The sequence below is a fragment of the Saccopteryx leptura genome, chromosome 2, assembly GCF_036850995.1.
Source record: "Saccopteryx leptura isolate mSacLep1 chromosome 2, mSacLep1_pri_phased_curated, whole genome shotgun sequence".
Lineage (NCBI taxonomy): Eukaryota > Metazoa > Chordata > Mammalia > Chiroptera > Emballonuridae > Saccopteryx > Saccopteryx leptura.
The window spans coordinates 330,280,149-330,303,292 of NC_089504.1; the positions used below are offsets into that span (position 1 = coordinate 330,280,149).

General features: G+C 47.0%; 1 long non-coding RNA gene across 1 annotated transcript; it reads right to left on the reverse strand.

Moving 5' to 3' along the window:
* Positions 1–9,146, reverse strand: LOC136391649 (uncharacterized). The gene is made up of 5 exons (XR_010748881.1): positions 8,738–9,146; positions 8,539–8,598; positions 6,669–6,760; positions 2,551–2,743; positions 1–635 (listed from the first exon to the last, which is right to left on the reverse strand). It is a non-coding gene; the product is annotated as an uncharacterized lncRNA (long non-coding RNA).
* Between the last annotated feature and the right edge of the window lie 13,998 nt (positions 9,147–23,144).

Genomic DNA, 23,144 nt, shown 5'->3' on the forward strand with positions numbered 1-23,144 from the left:
GTAACTTGATTTTATAAAATTTCTAAAGCAGAGTTACAGCAAGTTAAAGCATATAATAATAATAATTACTTACCAAGTACTTTATGTTGGATTTTCGTTGTTTGGCAGAATAAATATTTATGAAACAACTTACTATAGTTAAATCTATCTTTTTATTTATACTTTGGTTGCTCCTCTACCGCCCACCATGAAAGCTGGAATGCCCACTAGTGGGCGGTAGAAACCAGGTTGACTACCACTCATCTAAATGGTCAGTTTACCACTATGCTCCCAGAACACTAGGGAGTCAGCACATGCTTAAGGTGATGGTGAAATGGGAAGTCTCCAGTGACTCAAGTGGCTGGGCAGAGGACCTGGGCTAAACCGTGGGTTGTCTCCGGGCCTCAGTCTTCTCACTTGTCCAGGTTCCTCTGGTTCAGTCTTCCTCTGTGGCAGACTCATGGTGGAAGATAGATGAGAAAGAAGAAAAGGGTCTCCTCTTCTTTTCTCTTGTTTTCAGGGACCCTTCATTTAGGGGCAGGGACATGTCCTTCTTTAGGTGTGTTCCCAGTGTCCAAGCATTCAACAAGAAGTTACCTCTATGGGAGTAGCATCATCATCATGCCAGAATTCCTCTTGTGAGGGTTGAGGAGGTCCTGGAGGAGAAAATGTATTTTTTTAAACAAATACTAGAACCATTATTAGTTCAGGGTTCAACAAAAATAGTCCAGCACTGACCAGGCAGTGGCGCAGTAGATAGAGCATCAACATGGGATGCTGAAGACCCAAGTTCAAGACCCTGAGGTTGCCAGCTTGGGTGCAGGCTCATCCGGATTGAGTGAAGGGTCACTGGCTTGAGCGTGGGATCATAGCATGGTTGCTGGCTTGAACCCAATGTCACTGGCTTGGCTAGAGCCCCCCCAGTCAAGGCACATATGAGAAGCAATCAATTAACAACTAAAGTGCCGCAACTATAAGTTAGTTGGTGCTTCTCATTTCTCTCCCTTCCTGTCTCCGTCTCTTACAAAAAATAAAATAAAATAAAAGGCCACCAGACAAGCTTGCCAGCAGACCAGAATTCACAGACCCCAGTGTAGTAGAAACCCTGACAAGCCACATGGGGTCCCAGGCATCGGTTTCACAGAAGAGCCACAGGGAGAAGCACTGATCTGTCCAGTGTCTTTGCTTTCTCCCTTCAGATAAAACACGCACACAAAATTTCCTCAACAAACTGCTATGTGTGAGTTCGAGGGAGAGATCAGTTTGGGTTCTGAGAGAGGAAAGAAGAGAAAAAGAGTTGGAGACCAGGGGAAATCCCTGGGGCTTCAGGGTAACAAGTCTCAAAAACCCAAATCTTCGGTAAGAATTTTACTGCACATATCCAAGAGGTCAAAATGGCAAAAGCAAGCAGGTTATACCTCTTTCCAGAACCCCATGCTTGTCCTGATTCCACCCAGCCACAAAATAAAAGGGGGGCACCGTTCTGGGGCATATGTGGGTCAGAGACTAATGAAAGCCTTGAGAACAGAGCCTCCTGGTCCTTGTCAACTACTGAAGGGCAAGTAGGGGTGGGGTTTCCTTCCCACAAAGGGCCACAGCCCAGGCTGGCAGGCCTCTGCTGGGGAGCAGACCCCAAATCAAAAAGCAGAATAAAATAAAGGTGAATTTACATACATACAGATATAACTTATACACACACACACACACACACACACACACACATATCCAAGCATATATACACCAGTTTCACTGAGATATAACTTATGAACCATACAATTCACCCATTGAAACTGTATAAGTCATCTGACCAGGCAGTGGCGCAATGGATAGAGCATCAGACTGGAATGCAGAGGACATGGGTTCGAATCCCTGAGATCACCGACTTGATGCAGGGTTGCTGGTTTGAGCGTGAGATCATGGACATGACCCCATGGTTACTGGCTTGAGTCCAAAGGTCACGGGCTTGAAGCCCAAGGTCACTTGCTGTGCTGTAGCCCCCTGGTCAAGGCACACAGCACATACGAGAAAGCAATTAATAAACAACTAAGGTGCCACAGCTATGAGTTAATGCTTCTCATCTCTCTCCTTTCCTGCCTGTCTGTCCCTATCTGTTCCTGTCTCTCTGTCCCTGTCCCCTATCTCTCACTAAAAAAAAAAAAAATTGTACAAATCAATGGTTTTCAGTATATTCAGAGTTATGCAACTATTACTACAATCAACCTTAAAACAATTTAACACCACAAAAAGAATCCCTATATCCATTAGCTGTCACTTCCCATTTTTCCTCAGTTTCTCCCTTCTTCCTCCTACCCCCTACCCCAGCTCTGGCAACCACCAATCTACTTTCTGTCTCCACGGATTTGCCTGTTCAGGAAACTTCATAAAAATGGAATCACATAACACATAGTCTTTTGCGCCTAATTTTTTCCACTCAGCGTATTTTCAAGGGTCACACAGCGGTAGAATGTGTCAGTACTTCATTCCTTTTTGTAGCAAAGAATATTTTATTGCACAAATACACTACAATTTGTTTATCCATTCATCGGGTGATGGACATTTGGGTTGTTTCACCTTTTGGCTATGATGAATAGCGCTGCTATGAACATTCCTGTATGAGTTTTTGTGTGAACCTATGGTCTCAACTTGTTGGGTATATTCCTAGAGGTGGAATTGCTGGGTCAAATGGCAACTTCGTGTGGTCCTGGACAGGTAGCTCAGTTGGTTAGCGCATCTTTCAAATATGTCAAGGTTGAAGGTCCGATCCCTGGTTAGGGCACATATAAGAAACAAACAATAAATGCATAAATGAGTGAAATAATTTAAAATTTTTTAATTTTAAAAAATGGTAACTCTATGTTTAACCACTTGAGGAACTGTTTTCCAAAGCAGTTACACCATTTTGCTTTCTTACCAGCAATGTGTAAAGGTTCCGATTTCCCCACATCTGTCTTTGATTCCAGCCATCCTGGTAGGTGTGAAGTGGTATCTCATTGTGGTTTTGATTGGCATTTTCTTCATGACTAACGGTATTAAACATCTTTTCATGTGGTTATTGTCCATCTGTATATCTTCTTCAGAGAACTGTCTGTTCAAACCTTTGCCCCTTTTTAAATTGGGTTGTCTTTTTAGTGTTGAATTGTAAGAGTTCGTTATATATTCTAGACACAAATTCCTTATCAGCTACATCTGCAAAAATTTTCTCCCATTCTCCCATGGGTTGTCTTTCACTTTTGAGATATTTGCTTTATAAGCTTTTGGTTTTTTGAAGATTTTATTTATTGCCTGACCTGTGGTGGCGCAGTGGATAAAGCATCGGCCTGGAACACTGAGATCGCCATTTCGAAATCCTGGGCTTGTCTGGTCAAGACACATATGGGAGTTGAGGTTTCCTGCTCCTCCCCCCTTCTCTTTTTCTCCCCTCCCTAAATTGAATAAATAAAATGTTTTTAAAATATTTTATTTATTGCCTGACCTGTGGTGGCGCAGTGGATAAAGCGTCGACCTAGAAATGCTGAGGTCGCCGGTTCGAAACCCTGGGCTTGCCTGGTCAAGGCACATATGGGAGTTGATGCTTCCAGCTCCTCCCCCATCTCTCTCTCTCCTCTCTCTCCCCCCCTCTCTCTCCTCTCTAAAATGAATAAATAAAATAAAATAAAATAAAAAAAAAGGCTTAATCTCTTTTTAAAAAATATATTTTATTTATTGATTTTAGAGAGAATAAAGAGAGAAAGGCAGGGGGTGGGGCAGGAAGCATCAACTCGTAGTAGTTGCTTTCTATATGCGCCTTGACCAGGCAAGCCCAGCGTTCCGAATCAGTGACCCCAGTGTTCCAGGTTGACGCTTTATCCACTGTGCCACCACAGGTCAGGCATCTTTGTATGTTTTAAGGATAATCTTAGAGTTTTGAGAATTGTTTTATCTTCGCAGGTTGTTCCTATAAACATGATATAGACACTCTTGCTTTCCCTCATTAATATTTTTGCCCTTTCCCTGGCCAGATAGCTCAGTTGGTTAGAGTTCAGCCTGAGCACGGAGATTGCCAGTTCGATCCCCAGTCAGGACACATATAGGAACAGATCAATGTTCCTGTCTTTCTCTCTCTCTCTCTGCTTTTCTCTCTCTCTAAAATAAATAAATAAATAAATATTTAAGAAATATACTTTTGCTCTTAAATAATATTTTGTTTAATATTTGTATAGATAACACCAACTTCCTTTTGGTTAGTATTTTCTATCCATTTACTTTCAACCTTCCATATTCTTGTTTTAGGTGTTCCTTTTGTAAACAGCATGAATCTGGACTCTTTTTCAAATTCAATATGACAGCCAATCTGGCCCAGTTGGTGCATTGACAATTATCGTGGCCCAAGCTAATCAGAGGCGCCTGCAACCTGCCACAGGCCGAACAGGAGGAGGGAAAAGAAACTGGCAGCTACCAATCGTTAGTTTTGCGCCAGCCCTGTGCCCCGCTCAATGCTCACACTGTGTTGATATAAATATCATTAATCCTATTTTACAGAGAAAGGAACTAAGCCTCCGTACAGTTAAGTTGCCCAAAGTCACACAGCTAGTAAATGGCAGAGTCAGGGCCCTGCCTGGCTCCAGACAGGCTTCCCACTGCCTACAGGGCATCCCAGAACCCTCCCAGTATGGCAGAAGTCCAGCTAGGCCTTGCAGGTCTTGTGATAGGAAGAGAAGGAAAAAGGTTTCAAGGTGAAGAGAACAGTCACAGCTGGGTCCCGAGTGCATTCAGGTAGAGAGGGTGGCCTTTTGTGTCTGGTTTCTTTCACTTAGCATAATGTTTTCAAAGGCAGTCCACTTGTAGCATGTCAGTACTGTTCTACTTACCAGCCCACACACACGTGTAAAAATGCCTGTTCCCCACACTCGTTCCCATTCTCCACTCTCTCCCCCCTGCATTTCTTCTGCCCGTGACATGCCCAGTGGGGTCAGGCTAGGAGCTCCCACAGGAATTTGGGAAAGAAGGTGATTCTGCTCTGGTGGTGCATGGGGAAATTTTAACAACCCATGATGATGGTGATGGTTAGGGGAAGGGGTTGTAGCATTAGCCAATTGCCATGGTATAAATACTCCCATCAAAGCCAAACTATCAACATCATTAAACACAGAGTTGGGAAGATATGTAGTTCTCGCAAGCTCAAATGAGCCAACTGTGGCCCGCCACCCTGCCTACTTACTCCCTCCTTAAGAAATCTGCCAAACTGAGGGTGGGAACTGCTATAGGATGCCATGCTTTCCCAATGGGGTACACTTTGTGCCTCTCCTGCTCCTCCTCTTCAAGTAAGGTTTGGCAGTCTCTGCCTTTCAGGCAAGAACTGGAGAAACAGCCTTTCAGAGCTAGAAAAACTGGGACCAAAGAGAGAGCTTGCCCTGTGAGCTGCTAGAGACAACTGATGCACCTGTGAGTGTTCATGTGTATATGTAGTGCACATACAACCCCGTGTTCCTGTCCATGCCTGTGCACACCTATGTGTGCCAGTATGTGCATGAACATACCTGTGTGTTTTGAGGTTGTTCTTGAAGTTGCACCAGAACATGGACCTGTAAGTAGTGACCTTTTTTTTAATGCGATGCTTAAAAAAGTACCCATGTGCCAATTATGCCCACACCAGTGACAAGCTATTATTACAAATGGTTTCTCTTGCCTCAGCTCTTCTGAAGCCCTTCTCTGCCTGTCCCCACAGGCACGGGAACATCATTCAGCCTAGGTCCCACATATGGCCCAAGACAAGCCTAGAAACCAGCTCCTGGGGGCTGGGCTGGGCCAGGTGAAGGTTCATGGGCTACAGCCAAATCCTCAGGTGAATGGGAACTGTGGTCAAGGAGGGTAGTGAGTAGGAGGAAGCCAGAGGGCTGAGGTCAGGTTGTCAGCAGCAGGCAGGCAAGGTGGGAGCAGAGCACAAGTGACAGAACCAGCGGTCCAAGAAGAGGATGCTCAAAACCAATGGAAGGCCCTTCACCTCCGGGCCTGCATGTGCCCTTGGCCCCACTGCACAGAGGCTTGTAGGAAGCAGTGGGTGGACACGTGTCCAAATTAACCCAGGGACCAATGCCCACCAGCAACCAGCTGACGCCATCACTCAAATCAAACGGCATTTTCTTGGCTTCAAATACCTTTGCTGGTGAGCAGGGCCCTGGAAGAGGCTTGCTTCCAGCTGGCCAAGGAGAGATTGAGTTCCCAGAAAAGGCTGTGGCCACTGTGCCCTCTGGGGTCCCAAATGTCCCCAGGACTCCCTGCTCTCTCCTCCCACTCTACTCCTCTCTCCCTCCATCTGTCTGTCCAGCTCACTCCGTCTATTGCTGGGCTGGTCGGAGTTCTCCCAGAGGACTGTTTGCAACCAAGTATGTACGTGTGCCTGGGTGTTCGTGTGTACCTATACTGTATGCAAAACCCTGTGTGTGCCTGTCCAGGCCTGTGCACACTCATGTGTGCCTGTATGTGCATGAAAGCATCTGTGGCAGATACATACATACCATGTGAGCCTAGAATGCGTGTGCCTACACCTTGAACCCTCTTTTCTTTTCTTTTCTTTTTATTCATTTTAGAAAGGATAGAGAGAGGGGGAAGAGAGAGAGAGAGGAGAGAGAGAAGGGGGGAGGAGCAGGAAGCATCAACTCCCATATGTGCCTTGACCAGGCAAGCCCAGGGCCTCGAACTGGCGACCTCACCATTTCCAGGTCAACCCTTTATCCACTGCGCCACCACAGGTCAGGCGAACCCTCTTTTCTTGAGATTATTTTGTCAGTAGTCCATCTGTCACCTATAATAAATGTTAAAATGATAGTCACTTACAACCGAAAAGTCCCTTAGAAGTCATTGAGTTCAACCCTACCAGGGCTTCTCAGTGGGTCACTATTGGTATTTCATCAGGGTCTTGAAGGGACCAACTCCCAATCCACTACGTGAGTATAGTATCCCTGGTCCCAAAACTCTAGTGGGCACAAAATGCCAGTAGCACCCCATGTCGTTGTGACAAGCAGAAATGCCCTCACAAGTTTCCAACCTCTCGTGGAGGTGGGCCAGAGAGTGGAGTTTCAGGTACAGATAATGCAGATGCTGTCAGTGGCTGAATTTTCTCCACAGGATCTCTGGAAAGGATCAGGCCCCACATCTTAAACTCCTAGGGGTTGTTTGCTGCCCACCTCCTACAGCCACTTACCCACCCCCAAGCAGGGCCACCTGAGAGAAAGTTCCACTTCACTAGTCCCAGTTCCTCCCTTGGGGCCACCCAAGTGCAACCCCTCTCACTGGGCCTCACAGTGCTGCTAGGAGGCCAGGCGGGAGGCAGGGACTGCTGCGTGGTGGGCTTCACAAGCAGGTGGGGATGTGTCTGGTGGGTTGGTGGGGCTCCTGAAGACTGGAGGGGCTCACTCCAGAATAAAATAAGCCTTTCTGAGCAGCACGAAAGCTGCAGAAATAGCTGAGCGCTGAGCTTGGCCAGGTGGCTGCTCTCGGCCTGACGCTCCTGAATACAGATGTCCACAGATACTGAAAGCACTGCCTCCTCTCTCACCCTTCCTGTTTATTGCTCAGCCAGGGCCAATGGGGGTGGGTAGGGAGGAGGGGTTGCTGAAAACCGTCACTAAATGAAAATTGCTCCCCACTTAGGCCCAGGGGGCCCTGCAGCAGCTGGTGTGCTGTGTAGCGTGGCTGGTGAAGGCAAAAGTGAGGTAGGGGTGCCCAGAGAGTGTTGGTGAGGTGTGCTGCCGTCTTTTAGGGACCTCTGCGCTCTGTTCCCTTGGGTATGTGCTGAGGGCAACAGTTGCTGGGTTATGGAGCGCACTGTCTGTAGCTTCACAGAAACTGCCCAAACGCTTCCCAGTTTTACCCATACCCACTCCTCTCTGTACTGCACTGGTGGTCCAGTCGCTCCAAGTCCAAGGCAACTTTTACAGATGAGACTCACAGCGCTGGGACCTGCCTGGGACCTCACTGTGCCTCAGCTGGGGCAGAACTTTTTTGCCTGATGTCATTCCTTGACCCTTCAGTAATTAGCATTTGATTTAAAAAAAAAAAAAAAAAAAAAAAGCCCAAACCTTGAGTAGTTTCAAGTAAATTTTACTAAGATGAAGACTGTCTCTGGAAGTCAGACCTATGCATACCACCAGCCTTCCATATGGCCAACAGGCTTGCTTACCTAGATTTTTCAAATCCAGGTTGCCAATGATGATTTAATATTTTTTCACAGTAAATGTTCCTAACCAGAGTGGATCTTTCAATCGGATTTTTCTAAAGTATCTCCCTTTGCAACAGATTTGAAATAAAGAGTTTAACCTGTGGTCACATCAGCACATTCTCTCTTGCTTCAACACCACCACACTTTCGACAGAGAAACGACGAAACTGCAGTTATCACAACAGAAATTATGTGGGGAGACTGTTTCACATCTCTTCGTTTGTTTTTAACTTTTCAGAAAGATTCCCTAAGGTTCCTTTAACAGCCTCCTTAAACCCTTGGTGGCCTAGAGTGCGCCCCACCCCCACCCGCCCCCAGCCCCCAGCCGCACAGGGCACTTACAAAAAGAGAAGAAAAACTCACGTATTTCGCAGCCTCTGCCAACGGCAGATGAGAATTTGAGGTAAAGGATCCGAAAGGATACTGTGAGTCAAGAGGAAAATAAAGTTTGATTTACATAACTCTCGTTTCGACCAGATTTTCCCCAACGTCTTCCGGCCACCGCCACCACTCCCAGCCCCCACCCGGTCCCAAGCCCCTCCCTGCCCCGTCCCCAATTCACCTTCAGGCAGCTCCCACTTCCCTCCCAGCCCAGTCCGACCCGGCCACCTTTCAGACACCGCTGAGAGCACCGACGAGTTACTACCATCTGGAATATGTCCCAGCAGGAAGTGGCAGGAGCTTACACCCGTCACACGTCCACGCCCACTGGCCGGGCTGAAACCCACCACCCGGACCTGGAGCTTTGGACCCACTGCTCAGGTACCCCAGATCCGCAGTCCTCGCCTGGGAGTCCAGCTCTCTAACCTAGAATCTCCGGGAAGTCGGCCCAGAGGTCCCACCCCATCTCCTCCCACCTGCCCCACGCGGCCACCGGCCACCGAGAGCGCAGGAAACGTCCCAGTGCTTGCGGAGGGGTCCTACAAGTCGTTTCTCTCCCATCGGCTTCTTTATTCTAATTGACTGCTGGAGACACCCTTTGTCAACTGTAGAGAACTCTGTAAATAATCGAGGTTTGTACTGTTATTACTAACAGGCACTTGGTTTCAAAATAACTTAAAGTATTCTAGCACCAACTCCTGTCTGTTCAGCGCTGGGGGCCCCGGGCTGCGCCAGCCCGTTCCCCTCGGGTGAATTGCAGATTGGAAACCCCAAGCTGAGGCTTTCCCGCTGCGAGAGTGGGTGATTTGCAAGCTGCGTGGGCGCGTGCAAACCACTTGAATTTTGGAGTCCTACGGGGCAATGGCTGGGGTTCTTCCTCTGCCCTCGAGTTTTACCTTATTCAAGTCACTTCACTAATCTAAGCCTCAGTTTTCCCACCCGTGAAAGAGGACTAAAGACTCTCCTCAGAGTGTCATGCGACCAGCTGCCCAGAAAACGGAGGTCCCTTAAGAGTGGCAATTGAGCCTGCTCTCTAAAAGATCAGGGCCTGTGAGTGATTGGGGGTGGGGGTGGGGTGTCTGTATCCACCTGTGACAGGACTGGCAGGATTGCCAGATTTAACAAATTCAAAATAAAGATACCCAGTTAAATTTGAATTTCAGATGTGCAGCTACTTTTTTTCAGTATGAGTGTCCCATGCAATACTTGGGTTGTAATTATACTAAAAATATTATTCATTATCTGAGATTGAAATTTATCTGGCAACCCTAACAGAGACTAAGGTGCTAATTATGGGTTCTTCTGTCACCTGAAAGAAGTCTTCATTTGGGACTGCGAACTCTGGGAGAGACAGGGTGAGATCCACCATAGGAAACATGGGTCAAAGTAGAAGGATCTTTAACACAGAGGCCTAAAAAAGGCACTGGCTTCCAGGCCTGTTTGACCACCTTCTGTTTTCAGGCCACACTCTAGAAACTTGGATTGAGGCTGAGCTCCTTGGTCATAGTGTCCCCTGCCCCACCACCTCCAATGTACCTGCTTCTCCTCCAGCTCTGCTGGTCTGGCCACCCGGCCAACAGCCCATTCCCCAACCCACCCTTCCCTGAGCCACAGGAACAGAAGCAGGCTTCATGGAAGAAGCTAGACCAAGGTGGTAAATCAGAACAGTTAGCACCGTGTTCATTATATCCCGGGGAACCAGATTGTATCATTGCAGAAAGTGGGGAGAAGGACACATCCCAGAAGTTGTTTGACATGCTGTGGCCAGACTGGCTGAATAAACTATCTTTCAGTTGGACACAGGACTACTCCATTACTATTGCCACTGGGAGGACATTCATCCAACAAACATTTCCTCCTCTGTCTTTCCCACAGATAACTTCCAATTCACTCATCTTCCACCCGAATGTCCCCTATCACCTATCTGCCACTCTCCTTCCTCCTCACCGAGTCAGACCTTTTTCACCAGTAAATTTCAGGGTCCACACCCCACTGCTTGGCTCAGACTCCTCAGCACCCACCTGAACTACGGAGCCTCCTCCCCACTCCCCACCCAGCCCAGCTCGATTTCCAATGAGAGCAGGTCTTATCTTGCCATTCCCCTACTGCGTATCAGTGTGTTTTGCATCAGAGGCCAAGTCCCAGCCCTCAGGGACAGAAAAGCAGGACAAACCAGGGTGCCTGAATAAAACATGCCTCTTCCAGTAACACAGGAGAAACTGTTACTCATCTTAGGTAAGGGGGAGGGGATACAGCTCTTGGGAGGGCCGAGGTCCCAAACTGCCCAGCTTCCTCTCATCTACTGAGGTTGGCAGCAGGGGACACAGTGGCTCAGCCTGGGGTAGGGGAAAGAGCCCGCTCCAGTTACAAACTGTCCTTTGGGTTTCTAATGTTGATGTTCAGCCACATTAAATTGAAACTATGAGATACTATTTTTCACCTATCAGGTTGGCTGAAAAAAATACAAAAAAGCAAAAGTGAACCCCTACTGTTAAAGGTATCTGAAAACAGGCACCTGCACACATTGTTGATGGAAAAGTTAGTTGGCACAACCCCTTTGGAGGTCAAGGTCTATCAAAAAATTAAATATACAGGCCTGACCTGTGGTGGTGCAGTGGATAAAACATCGACCTGGAACGCTGAGATTGCCAGTTAGAAACCCTGGGCTGGGCTGGTCAAGGCACATATGGGAGTTGATGCTTCCTGTTCCTCCCTCTTCTGTCTCTCTCTCATTTTCTCTCTCTAAAAGTTATAAATAAAGTCTTAAAAATATACATTAAAAATGTAAATATACAAACCCTTTGTCTCAGTAATTCCACTTTCAGAAACTCACCCTGTAGGTATACAGGTACCCCAGACATATACGATATGCACCAGAATTTCACTGAGCAGGTGACCAGAGCACAGCTGCCTTTTCCTGGACTGAAGAAGTCCAGAGGAGTCTGCCGGGCCTTTGCCAACTCCTGCCAGATCAGTTCCCCAGGACCTGGCAGCTTCTCCCCTTTCGTCACCTGTCTCTGCCCACTGAGGTCCTCGGCTGTTCCAGGGGAGGAACTAAAGATAGCCGCGGAACAGGTTCTGTGAGGCAGAGGGAAGACGCACCTCGCTGCTGTGACTGAGGTCCTGAACTCCCTCTCGCTCCCTCCCTCCTGGATTAGGCTCTGCCTAGCTCACCCATCTGCCTCAACTCTTCTCCCCACCTCCCTGTGCCCATTCAAAGGAGGAAGCTTTCAAACCATGCTAGAGCTTGACCCAGCCAGCTTCCACCCCGACCAGGCACCTCCTTTAACAGAGGATGTCAGTGCAGGAGGCTGGGAGACCTGAGATGCCTACTACACTGAGCCTCCCCGGAAGGGGAGAGGCAGCAAAATGAGCCCTCAGAGCACACTCAGTGGAAGCCACCTCCTCTCCACCCTCCATGCACCCCATCCCCCTGCAGGTGCCTGCTTGGGTCAGCACTGGGCTTTTTTCGCTTATGATGGAAGCCAAAGGGAAAATACATGGGAATTGCAAGAGTCAAAGCTAGACACATTTCCTGTCCCTCATTCTCTCTCCTTTCCCCTCTGGGTTTTGGAACCAGAGGACCAGCATTTCTGTCCTAGATCAGTCCTGGCTCCCTGACAAAGTCACTCTCCTTCTTGGGGCCTCTCAGTGCCACTGCAAGAAGAGGGGGTTGGGCCGAGAAAGCTGCTTGTTAGCAGGCGCCGCAGGTGGTTCTGATGCAGGTGGTCGGTGGAGAGGCTTAAGGAAGCCGGCCTCCAGTACACTGCAGGAAGTTTTGTCTCACATTCCTCCTGTGCGTGCCCTCAGAAGCCAAGGGCCCACACTGGGCAAGCAGGAAGCTGCAGCTTCTGGGAATGAGGCAGATGATCCTCTTGGTGAACCTTGACTCTGAAAGCTGCTGCCGTCATTTCACTTCTACCTGGAGCCTGAGAAAGAAGCCAATGAAAGAAAAGGAGCAGAGCCAAGCAGAGAGAGAGATGGAGCCCTGCCAAGGTCCGGGGACATCACTTGAGCCCTGATATAGTTACAGAAGCCAGCCTAACTCTTGGAGTCAGGGGACCCAAGAGTACACTTAGGCAATAAGGTTAAGTGTACATAAAATATATTCAAATTTTTTTCTAGTCACATTTTTAATAGGAAGAGGATGGAGGGATATAGAGAAAATTGCATGTAAATTTCTAAGAGGCTGTCAACAAAGTACTTAACCTTTCTTCATCTATAAAATGGGCATGGTAATTAATATCTATTGCACAAAAATTTTTTTTTAAGATTTTACTTATTCATTTTAGAGAAGGGGAGAGAGAGCGAAGAAGGTGAAGGAGCAGGAAGCATCAACTCCCATATGTGCCTTGACCAGGGAAGCCCAGGGTTTCAAACCAGCGACCTGAGCATCCCAGGTCGACACTTTATCCACTTCACCACAGGTCCAAATAATTTTTTTTTAAAGAGAAAGAGGAGAAAAAGAGAGGTGGGGGAAGCACCAACTTATAGTAGTTGCTCCTTGTATGTGCCTTGACCAGGCAAGCCCAGGGTTTTGAACCTGCATTCCAGGCCAACCCTTATCTACTGCGTCACCACAGGTCAGGCTGCAAAGAATTTTTGTCAGAACTAAATCAGATAAATAGTACACAATAAATATTTGCTATGATGAATAAACCTTAGCCAATACCTCATACCATATACCAAAGTTAATTCAAAATGGATCATAAGTCTAAAAATTTAAAAAGCTAAAATTAACTCTGGCCAGGTAGCTCAGTTAGTTAGAGCAGTGGTTTTCTTTATTTTTTATTCTTATTTATTTTTTGGTGAAAGAGAGAGGGAGAGGGACAAATAGGGACAGACAGGAAGGGAGAGAGATGAGAAGCATCAACTCTTCGTTGTGGCTCCTTAGTTATTCATTGATTGCTTTCTCATATGTGCCTTGACTGGGGGGCTACAGCAGACAGACTGACCCCTTCCTCAAGCCAGCAACCTTGGGCTTAAGCCAGCAACCATAGGCTTCAAGCCAGCGACCTTTGGGTTCAAGCCAGTGACTATGGGGGTCATGTCTATGATCCCACTCTCTAGCCAGCAACCTTGGGGTTTTGAACCTGGGTCCTCTGCATCCCAGTTCGATGCTCTATCCCCATGATGGTGAACCTTTTTATAAAAACCACCCACTTTTGCAGTGCTGGTCAACCTGGTCCCTCCTGCCCACTAGTGGGTGTTCCAGCTTTCATGGTGGGCCAATCACGGCACTGTTTGGTAGCTCTGCTACCACCAACCATGAAAGCTGGAACACCCACTAGTCGGCAGGAGGGACCAGGTTGACCAGCATTGCAAAAGTGGGCGGGTTTTTTTTATTTAATTTAATTTTATTTATTCATTTTTAGAGAGGAGAGAGAGAGGGAGAGACAGAGAGGGAGAGAGAAGAGAGAGAGAGAGAGAGAAGGAGGAGGATCTGGAAGCATCAACTCCCATATGTGCCTTGACCAGGCAACCCTAGGGTTTCGAACCAGCAACTTCAGCATTTCCAGGTCGACGCTTTATCCACTGCGCCACCACAGGTCAGGCGAGTGGGCAGTTTTTATAAAAAGGTTCGCCATCACCACTCTATTCACTGCTCCAACACCTAGTCAGGCGAGCAGTGGTTTTCAAATGTCAGTCCATGGAAGAGTTAACTAATCTTCATACAACATCAGGGTGGTTAACCTGCACAAAATTTTCTGGCAGACTGGCACTGGTCTGTATACTAGAGATTAAAAAACACTGGGGCCTGCCTTACCTGTGGTGGCACAGTGGATATAGCGTTGACCTGGAACTCGGAGGTTGCCGCGTCAAAACCCTGTGCTTGCCTGATCAAGGCACATATGGGAGTTGATGCTTCCTGTTCTTCCCCCCCTTCTCTCTGAATAATAAAAATAATGTGAAAACACACACACACACTGGGCCTGACCAGGCGGTGGTGCAGTGGATAGAGCGTTGGACTGGGACTCAGAGGAACTAGGTTCGAAACCCCGAGGTCACCAGCTTGAATGTGTGCTCATTCAGCTTGAGTGTGGACTCATCAGTTTGAGTGCAAGATCGCTTGCTTGAGCATGGGATCATCGGCATAACCCCCTAGTCACTGGCCTGAGCCCAAAGGTCACTGGCTGGAGCCCAAGGTCACTGCTTGAGCAAGGGGTCACTGGCTTAGCTGGAACCCCCCAGTCAAGGCACATATGAGGAAGCCATCAATGAACAACTAAGGTGCCACAATGAAGAATTAATGCTTCTCATGTCTCTCCGTTCCTGTCTGTCTGTCCCTATCTATCCCTCTCTCTGTCTGTCTCAGTCTTTTTAGTTAAAACAACAACAACAAAAAAAAACCACTGGGTTAGAGCATAGTCCCAGTATGCCAAGGTTGCAGGTTTGCTCCCTGGTCAGGGCATATATAAGAATCAGCCAGTGAGCCTGACCAGGTGGTGACACAGTAGATAGAACGTCGGCCTGGGATGCCGAGGACGCAGGTTCGAAATCCTGAGGTCACCAGATTGAGCATGGGATTGTAGACATGACCCCAAGGTTGCTGGCTTGAGTCCAAGGTCGCTGGCTTGAGCCAGGGGTCACCGGCTTGGCTGGAGGCCCCCCCACCCCATTCAAGGCACGTATGAGAAAGCAATTAATAAACAACTAAGGTGTTGCAACTATGAGTTTATGCTTCTCATCTCTCCCTTACTGTCTGTCTCTCTATCTGTCTTGCTTAAAAAAAAACAAACAACTGACCACATGAAGTGTTGATAAGATGTGGAAAAACTGGAACTTTCATATGCTGCTAGTGGGAATGAAAAATGGCAAATACTTTGGAAAACGGTCTAACAATTTCTTTTAAAAGTTAAACACCTGCTACACAACCCAGTTATTCTCTCCTTGGGTACTTAGCCAAGAAAAATAAAAACAAAGACTTTACATAAGTGTTCATAGAAGCTTTACTGTTAATCGCCCAAAACTGGAAACAACCCAAATATCCACCAACAGATAAACAGATAAACAAACTGTGGTATATTCATATAGTGGAATATTACTTGACAACAAAAAGGAACACACAATTGATTCACACAAACATGGATGAATCTCAAAGTAATTATACTGATTAAAAGAATACCAAAAGTGTATTCTTTGGCCTGACCTGTGATGGCACAGTCGACGAGGTGTCAACCTGGAACGCTGAGGTTGCCGTTCAAAACCCCAGGCTTGGCCCTGGCTGGTTGGCTCAGTGGTAGAGCGTCGGCCTGGCGTGCAGAAGTCCCGGGTTCGATTCCCGGCCAGGGCACACAGGAGAAGCGCCCATCTGCTTCTCCACCTCTCCCCCTCTCCTTCCTCTCTGTCCCCTCCCACAGCCAAGGCTCCACTGGAGCAAAGATGGCCCGGGCGCTGTGGATGGCTCCTCGGCCTCTGCCCCAGGCGCTGGAGTGGCTCTGGTCGCGGCAGAGCGACTCCCCGGAAGGGCAGAGCATCGCCCCCTGGTGGGCAGAGCGTCGCCCCCTGGTGGGCGTGCCGGGTGGATCCCGGTCGGGTGCATGCGGGAGTCTGTCTGACTGTCTCTCCCCGTTTCCGGCTTCAGAAAAATACAGAAAAAAAAAACCCAAAAAACCCAGGCTTACCTGGTGGAGGCACGTATGAGAAGCAGCTGCTGTGAGTTGATGCTTCCCATTCCTCCTCTCTTACTCTCTCCACTCTCTCTAAAATTAATAAATAAAATCTTAAAAAAACAAAAAAGGGTACACTCTGTTTATTTCACTTGTGTAAAATTCTAGGAAGTGACAGAAAGGGAATGAGTGGTAGCCTGGAGCCAGAGTGGAGGGAGACAGAAATTAAAAAGGGGCTCAAACAAACTCCTAGGTGTGATGTATACAGGTTCATTATCTTCATTGAGGTGATGGTTTCATGGGTGTTTACATATATCAAAACATAAAATTATACACTTAAAACATGTTCAATTTATTGTATTTATTTCAATTATACTGTAATTTTTTTAAGGCAATTATAAATATGTGTTGATTACATCTAGTAAAACCCTGCAGGTGCACACAGGAGTCAATCTGGATGCTTTTTTTTCTTTTCCATGTGAGGGGTGGGGGGAGATAGACAGACAGACTCCCTCATGCACCCCAACCTGGATCCACCCAGCAACTCCCATCTGGGACTGATGCTCTGCTCATTTGGGGCCATGCTGGCAAGAGAGCTATTTTTAATGCCTGAGGCAGAGGCTTCACGGAACCATCCTCAGTGCCTGGGGCCTATGTGCTCGAATCAATTGAGCCATGGCTGCAGGAGGGGAAGAGAGAGAGAAAAGGGGGAAAAGAGGAGTGGAGAAGCAGATGATCACTTCTCCTGTATGCCCTGACAGGGAATTGAACCCGGGACATCCACACATACCAGGCCGATGCTCTACCACTGAGCCAACCAAGCAGGGCCAATCTGGATGCTTTTAAGCAGAAAAAAAAATGGAAAACCCAACTTGAAATGAGATAAATGATTTAAAAAATGCTTATGTCATCTACCTGGAAGGCCAGAGGCTAGAGGTATAGTATGACTAATCCCCTCCTAGTACCAGATACCACATTTAGCTACATCATGGAATCCCTATAATTGTCAGGGAACTTAGCTGCAGATAATATAATCTACTCTTAACTGGTTTGAGCAGCAAAGAAATATATTTAAAGACATAAATAGCTTACACAGTCTCTGAGAGGGATAGAGAATTGGGCTTGGAGGCTACATAGCCAAGAATAATATCCAAATTTTATTCCAAGACTGTTATCAGCCAAACCCCTGCTTTCTGCCACCAGCAGGCATTGCAGCTCACATAAAGGAGAGAGAATCTTTATTCCAATAGCTTTTACTTCCACTGCTGCCAAAACTCCATGTCTCTGCAACTCTGTGCAGCATCCACTTCTGTATATAGCTCTCTTCTAAATTAAAGTCAGCTGCATCTGCTTGGGTGCACCTGAACCACACACCTGTGCCCTAGCCATACACGAGGCTATGTAGAGGTTCTATCTTGGACCTTGAGGAGACAAAATTCATAATGGGAAATTGTTTTGGTATACAAAAGATGAGCTTTCAAAAGATGCTGGGCGACCACAACATAAAAAATATCCACTATAAACACAACTTGGAAGAGAGGATTATTTATTGCAGTTTATAGTTTAGGAAACTGAGATCACGGAAGTTAAACTACTGAGCTATGGTTACCCAGCTGAGCCTTGCCCTAAGATTCAAACAAGGTCTTCCTATGTTCACAGCTTAAGCCAGGGTAGGTAAGAAGAATGGAGAGAACTTGTGCCCCACCCTCACCGGCCTCTCTCACATGAAGACATTACTCTCCCTTTGACTCAGAGCCATGTCACATCATCCCAGAAGGAAATGACTGTAACTATCAAAGACAGGCTAGTCCACACTGCAAAAGAGCCTGGGAAATCAGCCACATAAGTTACAAAAGGTAAGACACAATTCCCTTTGCCCTGTGACAGAATAAACATCACAGCTTCTTCATCAAGACAGAAACTAGAAAATAAAGAAAAACCAGAGTGATGTATCTCTCGGCAGAAGCCCCTCTTACCACTGTTGGGAAAACAACTGTGTTAAGTTTGCTCACTTGTACTTTGCCTAATTAATGCATGAGCACATGGCAGCGCCACGTGTGTATAGTCTATGTCAGTAATGGGTGCTTGCCCTCAGCACGGATTGCAGATTGCCTGCCTACCACTGTGAGGGGCCATTTTGCTGTTCATTCACCTGCTGTTGTGAGAAGCAGTTTCCCCCTGTTGGTTTGCTTGTCCACCATTGTGAGACTCTATTAAACAAGAATGGCCCAATGCTTTCTGGCTCCGCAGTTTCTCTACCATCTGCCTGAATCCCATGTGAACCTGACTGACCTCGGCCACTGACATTACAACTACATATTAAGGAGTCCCTAATACCACATATGAACCCAAATCTGATCAGATCTTGAGATCTGACTACCGGTTTACAGAAAATAGAGGGAACAGGAGAACATGTTAAACATACTGTGATGATGGCAATCAGTAAAATCCAGATCTTAGGGCCTAACTACAGAGTGGGGCAAAAGTAGGTTTATAGTTGTGAATTCCACTTGTGCAATTCAACATGCTCTGTCCAGAGTCCCGGGGACACCACCATTCAAAGTGAGTCCTGCTGAAGAACTGAAGTACAAATTCCATGCCAGAGTCTTTAAGGCATTGGATTAAAGCCTTAGATTTTTGGAGGGAATGATAACCTCTTAAGAGCAAGATTTCTGTTTGCATGTAAGGTAGGAATTAGATCTTTTTTTTTTTTTTTTTTTTTTTTTTGTATTTTTCTGAAGCTGGAAACGGGGAGGCAGTCAGACAAACTCCCACATGAGCCCGACCGGGATCCACCCGGCTTGCCCACCAGGGGGCAATGCTCTGCCCATCCGGGGCGTCACTCTGTCGAGACCAGAGCCACTCTAGCCAGGACCAGAGCCTCCTGGGGCAGAGGCCAAGGAGCCATCCTCAGCGCCCGGGCCATCTTTTGCTCCAATGGAGCCTCAGCTGCGGGAGGGGAAGAGTGAGACAGAGAGGAAGGAGAGGGGGAGGGGTGGAGAAGCAGATGGGCGCCTCTCCTGTATGCCCTGGCCGGGAATCAAACTCGGGACTTCTGCACGCCAGGCCAACGCTCTACCACTGAGCCAACAGGCCAGGGTGGAATTAGATCTTGAATGCCACAAGATTGCCTTTTACCTCCAGCATTTTCATTTGTGCACACCTGCTGAATGAGTGTGTAAGAAATACGTGAAGGCATGAGTAAAAAATGTCTGTCTGAAAGAGTCAATAAGTGAATTTTTAACCATGCCAGGAATATTACAGGGTCATCATCTAGCAGCCTCCCTTGATCCCCTGGAAGTAAACAATCTTTAAAAAATAGGCCTTGTCGCCTGACCTGTGGTGGCGCAGTGGACAAAGTGTCGACCTGGAACTCTGAGGTTCTGGTTCAAAACCCTGGTCTCCCTGGTCAAAGCACATATGGGAGTTGATGCTTTCTGCTCCTCCTCCCCTTCTCTTTCTCTCTCCTCTCTAAAATGAATAAATAAAATCTTTTAAAAAATATTTTTCTAAAAAAAAATAGGCCCTGTTGTTGGCAAATATTAAGTTCAGTACCCTCAAGATGTAAACCAGGGGTCCCCAAACTACGGCCTGCGGGCCACATGCAGCCCCCTGAGGCCATTTATCCGGCCCCCACCGCACTTCCGGAAGGGGCACCTCTTTCATTGGTGGTCAGTGAGAGGAGCATAGTTCCCATTGAAATACTGGTCAGTTTGTTGATTTAAATTTACTTGTTCTTTATTTTAAATGTTATATTTGTTCCCGTTTTGTTTTTTTTACTTTAAAATAAGATCTGTGCAGTGTGCATAGGAATTTGTTCATAGTTTTTTTTATAGTCCGGCCCTCCAATGGTCTGAGGGACAGTGAACTGGCCCCCTGTGTAAAAAGTTTGGGGATCCCTGATGTAAACCATTAAGAAATCAACTCACAGGGGCCTGACGTGTGGTGGTGCAGTGGAAATGCTGAGGTCGCCAGTTCGAAACCCTGGGCTTGCCTGGTCAAGGCACATATGGGAGTTGATGCTTTCTGCTCCTCCCCCCTTCTCTCTCTCTCTCTCTGTCTCTCCCTCTCCTCTCTAAAATGAATAAATTAAAATTTTTTTTTTTTTAATCAACTCACAGACTCTTCCTAATCATCAAACCGTTTATGTTTCCTTTTTCATGTGTGTGTGCACACACACATAATACGGTCAAATTCTTTGGGATTCCAGAGAAGGTGAGGGTGAAGTATTAGGAACAGTCAATGTAGAAAATAAGACTTGTGTTTGACCTTAAAAGACAAAGGAAGGAGGGAATTTCTCAGCATCTATGGAGTGCCAAGCACTTTTCCTGTTTTCTCATTTAATCTTCACAGTAATCCTACAAGGTTAATTTAGGTGAGAAAGCGGAGTGGGCAGGCAGGAGTCAAGGTTGGCAGCATTTCAGAGCCAGCCTTTGATCTTGGCTCTGCCATTTGGAAAAGGGAGACAAGTTAGTAGGTGACTTCAGCACAAGCACTGCTTCTCACCAGCCAGGGCTCATCATTAAAAATCCAGAAACCGCGTAGCTCCAGAGGGGACCTCTCTGCAGGAGGACAAGGAGGCTTTGGTTGTCACCACAGCAGCCAGGAAAGGCACCACTGTTCCTTGGGTTTCTGCAGTCTATGCTGTCTCCCAGAGTCTGTGATGATTTTTTTTTTTTTTTAGTTCAAACAACTGTCGATTTTCTGCTCACTCCAATGTCTACAGTCCATCTACGGACCTGGAGAAGTGACATCAAATACCAGTACCCAGAGCTATGGATGCTGGAAAATCCCAGGCTGGGTGTGCCATCCACTGTATGATCACTTTAGTATCCTTCACCCTCTTCAGGGTCAGAACCCAAGCCCCCTACAAGCACAAGCCATTCGCTCAGTCTGTGCTTACAGATTCTTTCTTGTCCAGTTGTCTTTGTATCATACCAGTCCTAAATCATTCCAACTCCCCATCTTCTCTGTCTATATCAGGGCAAGTGAACACTGCTGGAAAACAAATCATACCTCCAAGCAGGTTGGCACCACTATAAATTTGTTCCAACATCAACTAGAATCTATGGTCGCCTATCTATCCTTCCTTGTTTACCTCATCAACTCTCTCTACTGTTCTCCACATTGGCTATTTCTTAACCCTCCATGCTACTTTATCTCCATCCTCAGCAAATAGCCATGCTTCCCATTTCATGGAGCACACAGATGAGAACTCTACCAGCCTCCTGCCCCACATCTGCAAACTCACCTGCATCCACATTAGTTCTTTCCTTCTTCCTTCTTGTTACAAAGGCAGAAGTATTTCCCTCCTGTCCAAAGCCTACTTCTCCACCTTTGTTCTGGGGCGCACCTCTCACCCTTGGCGATCCTGCTCAATTCATCACCCCCTTGTTCTCCTGAATCTTTACCATCTTTCTTTCCACTGACTCCTCATGAACGTTAGCATTCCAGATTATTTTCAACCCCATCTTGAGAGACAAACACAACAACCCCAAACCAACAAAAACTTCTCCTTTGGTTCCAATTTCTGGCCACTGCCTACTAGCTAGCTTTCAACTCTTTGATAGTCATATGTCTCGAAAAAGTCACCTATATGTATGTCAGTCATTCCACACTATGCCCTGGCTTCTACCCCCGCGCCTCTATTATCAGTGTGCTCACTAAGATCAACATCAACTTCCTTGTCGCTAAGGTTGGCAGGTGAGGGGAGCAGGCTGAGATGGCTGGCACCTGGGACAGATAAGGGCTTCCTGGACAAGTGAGGAGAGGTCAGGTTTTCAGAGAACTAGGCCTTAGCAGGCTCTGAGTCTCAAATTCACCATTTCTGGCCACACTGCTTTGTGAGAATAGCAGGAAATGAGAGCTGGGGCCTGGGCTCTAGCTCTGTATTTATCTCTGCCTCCTTGGGAACTTGGGCAGGGCTGTTTCCCTCCCTGGGCCTAGGTCTTTCTGATGGGACCATCAGGGTTATTGTGAGGAGCCCAGCAAGCACTGAGGGTAGTTGGGTTGCTCTGGAGTCCTGGCGAACATCTCCTTTGAGGGACCCAAAAGGCCTTACACTGAGAACCTTCTGAAGGAACACAGGTCCCATCTCATTTTACAGATGGTAGAACTGAGCCACCAAAGGACAAAGAACTAATTATCACTTAGGAGGAACTGCCAGCATCTATGCATGCATTGTTACCACTCCACTGTGAGCCAGAAAGAAACATATTTGCTGCTTAAACCTGTGAAAGGAGCTAGGAGAGTAGGGTGTGAGGTAGGAACATCAACAAAACTTAAGACCAAGTTTCTGTCTTAAAAGTAATGCATACATATCCCTCCTGTAAACTAATGCCCTCTCTTTTTTCTCATTCACAGTCAAATGTCTTCAAAGAGAACAGAGTCCTTCAAACTCTACAATGACTTCCCACTGCAAATAGAATAAAATCCACTCCTCACCTTGGCTTAGGAAGCCTCCCTCTATCATCACAGCCTGGTATTCTCTCCCTCATTCTTTTTGCCCCAGCCCTATGGGCCTTCTTTATGCTCTTACGTTAGTCTTGGGGCCTTTTCTTTTCTTTTTTCTTTTTATTGAGAGAGAGAGAGAGAGAAAGAAAGCCAGGCAGGGAGGGAGAGAGACAATAGAGACGAGAAGTATCAACTTGTAGTTACTTTACTTTTAGTTGTTGATTGATTGCTTTCTCATATGTGCCTTGATCAAGGGGCTTGAGCTGAGTCAGTGACCCCTTGCTCAAGGCAGAGACTTTGGGCTCAACCCAGCAACCTTTGGGGTCAAGTTGATCCCACGCTCTAGCCGGTGACCCTGCACTCAAGCTGGCAATCCTGCACTCAAGCAGACAAGCCCATGCTCAAGCGGATGAGCCCATGCTCAAGCTGGTGACCTCAGGATATTGAACCCTGGAACTCAGTGTTCTGGGTCGACGCTCTATCCACTGTGCCACCACCGGCTGGGCAAGTCTTAAGGCCTTTATA